Source organism: Thermobia domestica, chromosome 2 (assembly GCF_964235325.1).
Source record: "Thermobia domestica chromosome 2, izTheDome1.hap1.1, whole genome shotgun sequence".
NCBI classification, from domain to species: Eukaryota; Metazoa; Arthropoda; class Insecta; order Zygentoma; family Lepismatidae; genus Thermobia; species Thermobia domestica.
The window spans coordinates 334591448-334597631 of NC_137455.1; the positions used below are offsets into that span (position 1 = coordinate 334591448).

General features: G+C 35.2%; 1 protein-coding gene across 1 annotated transcript in view; it reads right to left on the bottom strand.

Annotated features, from left to right (window-relative positions):
* LOC145678723 (uncharacterized) overlaps window positions 1–5234 on the bottom strand; it is a 51025-nt gene extending 45791 nt beyond the window's left edge. Inside the window, exon 1 of the mRNA XM_081749161.1 lies at window positions 4883–5234. The gene's annotated coding sequence lies outside the window, so the exon portion shown is untranslated. The remainder of the gene's footprint in view (window positions 1–4882) is intronic.
* Between the last annotated feature and the right edge of the window lie 950 nt (window positions 5235–6184).

Consider the following 6184-nt stretch of genomic DNA (forward strand, 5'->3'; position numbering starts at 1 on the left):
GAATTCCTGTTTGATGGTCTGGATAGATGTCTGCCTAATATACATTACGACCCTCTTCAACTGTCGGCGGTCTCTGTCAGTCAACAGACGAGATCGGCCTGTACGCTTTTGTGCTGTACGTGTCCCTTCACGTTTCCACTTCACTATCACATCAGACACAATGGACCTAGGGATGTTTAGGAGTGTGGAAAGCCCGCGTACAGACTTCTGACACGAGTGACACCCAATCACCTGACCACGTTCGAAGTCCGTGAGTTCCGCGGAGCGCCCCATTCTGCTTTCTCACGATGTCTAATGACTACTGAGGTTGCTGATAACGAGTACCTGGCAGTAGGTGGCAGCACAATGCAACTAATATGAAAAACGTGTGTTTTCGGGGATGTCCGGATACTTTTGATCACATAGGGTGTCCATGTTGAGACTAAAGCTATGAGTCTTATTGCAAAACATATGTCTATAATTGCATTTCTAGATAACGTACATATAACTATTAAATCAATCTGCTATTTTTTTTAAAATAAACATTTCAAGTTGCTATGAAGAACAAATACGAATTTACATTTATCATTTAACTTTTACTCTTTTTAATTTATCAAAAAAAAGAAAAAGAAAAAAAAGAAAAAAAGAAAGAAAGAAAAATAGCTAGTTATCCAACAGGAAATCCTGCCTACTTGATACTATGGACATGTTTATTGAAATATACCTGACCACGAAATGCTATTTTGTAAGGGACCAATTGTCAATGCTCCGTTGCAGTCTTCGATTGGTTAACATATCTTTAGAGCTTTTATGTTACCAGTAATTGCTTCCACTGAAGCTACAATTTGTCATCAGGCGAATTATTCTGTCCGCATTGATGGACAAATGTTTAGGAGTTTATTTATTTGTTTTAGATTTTAGAATAATAAAGCAAACAAAGGTTATTTATATTGAGGAGCTAAATAAGTATAAGGAAATATAGAGTGAATTAGATATTTATTATATTCTGTAAAATTATTTAAAAATTTCCTATTCCCACTGACTTAGGACATTATTATACAGATAGTTGATTAACCAATTGTATTACTGTTGTGATTTAAACATATAATTATGGAAATATGAAATGTTGATTTGAATATAGACATTGAAGGAAAAGAATATAGTATAATATTATACAAGATTACTTGTCAATAATGGTGTAGAACTTGTAGTTTTGGATCTAAATATAACAGATTCCATCTGAATATAGGAATTTGTTAGTATACTCACTATTTTGTGTATTTACTCCGTTAACCCCTGTCTGCTTTTCAACATGACAAAAATCACTTATGAATAGTTTAGGCCTGTGGTGGATCTAGCCCGGGGCCGGGGAGGCCTAGGCCTCCCAGTTTTCAGAGTGACGAAAATAATTTTCGCTATTATTTATATATTTTTGAAAGTTTATAGTAAGCTAATGATATACCTATCATATTCTGGATTCTTGCAGCCCCTCCAGTTTTTACCTTCTAGATCCGCCACTGGTTTAGGCCGTTTTCCTCAAATGACGTGTTGGTGCCGTATAACATCAGAATCTGTTACTCTGGGGCGGTCGAGGCTTGGCTTATCTTCGACATATTTACAATCTGCACAAAATTCCTGGAACCAATGAGTTGCTGCGTTGTGGTTCACTAACCCTGAACCCTCCCCTCTTCGCGTAACAAATGTTTTGGATTGGTGCCGCAGCGTTATCCACAAGTTCGAACTCATATAGTAACAACTCACACATCAGCCCTAACAGCACAAGATGTGCTAGGCATGTGCCATTTAGGTGTCCCAGCTTTTTTTTTAGGTACCCGGCACTTGAGTACCGAAAAGATTCATCTTAATTTTTATTCATCAGTTATGTCATCTCTTTCTTCTAAATTCATCTCCCGAATTTGTTGCTTCTAGTACGCAATCACCAAGAAGAAGCAACAAATTAAGATATTCTTTTATTTTGTAATATTAAAAACTAAAGTATTATCTTAATCTCTCAGGGAAAACAAACAATAAACAAGTAAAAGTAAAATATTTTAAATAAAATATCAAAAAACATCCTGGTAAAAATACTGAAAGTTAAAAGCAAATATTATAAACACGGAAGACTTTCACAAGAAAAAATAAACCACCCTATTTTCTCAAATCCAAAATAAAAAATAAAAGTATGAAAAATAAATATATATACTTTAAAAGTCTTACAAAAATCATCACATCGCAAACACAACTCAACCTCAACGCATTCGCACAACATTGTTTACAGCAGGGGCGGATCCAGGACCGACTTCTGGGGGGGGGGGGCTGTGGGTTGTCATACTGCTACTTTTAAGGGCTCCAAACTTTGGGATGGGTTTTATTTATATATATAAAATAAGAAAGTTTTCTCTTCTGGGGGGCGATCGCCCCCCCTGGATCCGCCCCTGGTTTACAGTAGTGTTCTACAATCTTAGCGTTAATAATATACAAACTCAGCTATCAATTAACTGTGCCTAGGGAGATGAATTTAGAAGAAAGAGATGACATAACTGATGAATACAATGTAAGATGAATCTTACATACGTATGTGATCAGTTAATTATTTACGTATGTTAGGAACAAAGAATAAGAACGTACTCAAAATTATCAATTTCACCGAGAGTACTGCTTATTTAAGGAGCACGATATACAGGGGTACATTTAATAAGTGCCAGGTATATTCCTTTGAGGTACTTGAGATACATAAGGTACATGTCAGCAATATGCATAGCATGTACTAAACAGCCCAAACAATGCTCTGTACGTGACTGGAATGTACCTAAATTGCTGTGGACGATATTCGCTCTGGCAAGAACATACCTAGAACATACTAGGCACGTTCCCCAGGTACATGTCAGGCATGTGCCTAGGGGTGGACATAAACTATGGCAATCAGTTGCCATCCATGTGATTTCTCTCTCATAGGTACGTACTGGGCATATTTCGTTGTACCTGAGGGAACATGATAGGCATATGCTTGCTATGTAATTGTGCTGTTAGGGAGACGTTGTGAAGCACTCAATCGTGACTGCCACTAAAAACTGACTGAAAATACTTACGGAGTGGTAGCTTCTGTGTTAAAAAGTCCGTTTGCCACACTACCACTTTGGCTCGTTTGACCCTATACTTACGGTCAATCACGGCATATACACACGCTTGCTGTTTGAGTTGTGAAAATATTACAGGGCTTATGACTGTTCCTTGTATGTTACTGTATAATATTCTATTTTATTAGTACACAAATACTTTCCTCCTCCACTTCCACAGGACTGATTGTTCTGTTCTACTGTCACATTTCGATATACTGCACTAAGATGTAACGAGGGTATAAAACATGTATCTCAGCAGCCGCGTTATATCGGGCCTCTACTGTAATCTTTTCAAATAATTTCTTAACTAGTTGCATTTTTGCTTTTTACTTGTTTCTATCTCCAACTTTTACCAATACGTTTTTTGAGTTTTTACTGCAACCAACGAATTCGCTGCGTTATTTTCCTCCATATCCACATTTGAAATGTTGCCAGTCCGTATTTTTCGCTCTTTTGTAGTGCCCGCTTTTCTAGTATATACAGTACAACACTCTCACTCTACAAAATAAGTTCAATGTGTTTTATAAACTCAATAGAAGTGTACTATCCAGATTGTGTATTGAATATCGCCAGAGGTGAGGGTGTTTTACTTCCGGAAGCACTTCTTAGTTCAAGATATGACCTTTTAAAATTATGTATAAATAAAAGAGTTGCCTAATCGAGTATTTAACTTAATAATATAGAGTGGCGGATCTAGAAAGTAAAAACTGGGGAGGCCAGCCAGAACCCAGAATATTTGAGGCCTCAGAGGCTCAGTGCTAGAGCATTCACATCTGGTGCATGGGGTTCTTGGTTCGATCCTAGCTCGCGCCAAGTGAACTCGGGGTTCTCCCGTTTTCTCTCACTTCCTTCATTCTACCATTTTATTCATTTCTCCTCATCACTGTCTTCTCTAGCCTAGCCGGCATAAGCGTGGGAGATTTCATTTCAACCCAGACTATTATAGGTGTATCATGAGTTTACTATAAACTTTCAAAAATATATAAATAGCTTAAATTATTTTTGAAACTCAAAAACTGGGGGTCTAGGCAACTCCGACCCCCGCTAAGTCCGCCACTGATAATATACTCATTTTTACGTATTGAGTTTTGGAACATTTTCGTTCACTACAGGAACTACATATTGGTGACCATCATGTTTTTTCCAGGTATACTTTCAGGGAGCCTCCCACCCTCCCCAGAACTAAAATAAATTAAATTGCGATTACATGTAAGCTAACTCTTATGAAGGCATGTCTTTTAGCAAATCCTGTCCCAGTGCAGGCCTTCACGTTTTGATTTTACCTCTTCCCCTGGACAAAATTATCTTCAAGAAATCCTGGTAAGCATGAGGAAATTATTGAGATAATTAATTTGGTAAACAGCTTCGTAGAGGCGGCATAAGAATAGAAATGTTATGACCATATGTTATATTCAACTAACTTAATTGTTATTCACCAATATACAATTCCACTTGCATACTAGTTACATGTTAAGAAATTGCTTAAAGTAAATATAACGCATAACGTATTGAGAATAATAATAAAGTAATTTTAATCTAAAAGTAATTTTACTTTGTAGCAATTAAATTTTCGTTTTGATTCATAGGTTACTTACTTTAAAAAGGAGTATTAAAAGTACCATTCATTGATAATAATAGAATATGATCATACAATAGAATGAAAGTATTTCAGAAAATGAAATATTGTTTTCATTAAATATTTATAAAGTAAACAATAGCAATTTTAACGCTACTGCGTAGTTAACGTAGAATAGAACACAAATGTGCTAAATATTGCAACTTACCGTTTAATTTTCTAGATATCTCAGGTTGCTTACAGATATTTAAGATGATATGTAGTGTATCCTTACATCAGTCATTGCGTGTATAATCTCCTGTGGATTACTATCTAGAGCTCTGATCGTAATTCAAAAAGGGAAACAGATTGTTCTTCATTGATCAAATGTTTTTGCACTAAAGAGCTATCTTCAGGATTGGATGAAACACCTGATTTGCTCACAGGAACTCGTTGTGACCCAACTTCTTGAACAAATAAAGTTTGTTCCGACTTACGCTTTACAAACATCGAATTACAGAGTTTTACTTCCGTCTACCGTTTCAATGCAGTTTTCCGGGTACCAGGAAGCGGAAGAACAAAATCAATAACACGAAAACACGAGAAGAGCCGAAGAAGGTCGACGAAAACCGATACATGGCATGTATTCGTTTAACCGTATACTTTTACGCCAAGTTTAAATCAAGACATGTAGTAAGTAGTACGTGTTCAACTTAAATCAATAGATTCTTGCGCACGCTATAACCTACTACATCAAATATTCATTTTCACAATATGAGCATATGTTTCAACTTATTCTTTTAAACAAATCAAAAGACATTAGTTGACAACTTTTGTATGAACAATATCTAAGTTAGTAATACAAAGAAAGCTTATAAGATAAAAAAAAAAAAAAATAGTGATAAATATAGTAGTTCTTAATACATTTATTTTTCAAAAGCTCTGAGAGAAGTTAGGCAAAATTTTCTGCAGAGGATAAAATGTGATCTTCTTTGTTTATATTATTTAGTACAACTCTTATATGTATTCAGTGGCGGCAGTTGGACGTTAAAAGTGGGGGAGGGCAAGACATGATCTGAATATTTGCATATAAATGTTAGTTTTCCTGCTTGTTTCTATTATTTTGTTTGATAAAAAATTGTATAACTAATAGAATACTATCTTTTTCAGTTAAAATACCGTATAAAGTATTTCATATTTTATTAAGTAAATTGACATGAGCAACGCCAGTAGCTAGTAGCCTTTTGTACTCTTAAATAAAAGTGTAAGACGAGATTTGATTCCTTGCTCATGAACATGTTAAAATTATGTCTGGAAAACTGTGATCAGATTATTGAATAACAAATTTTCAAAACAAATAAATAGAAAGGATAATATTAATCATAGTAATAAATAATGATGCTTGTTTTGCAAAAGTCACATTGAAACGCGGATTAATACCAACTTAATTTTTAATTCCACACATGCTAATAAATACGTGTTATTACTCTTAGAAAATGAAAGATAGTAAATACTACAAGCATATGCTATG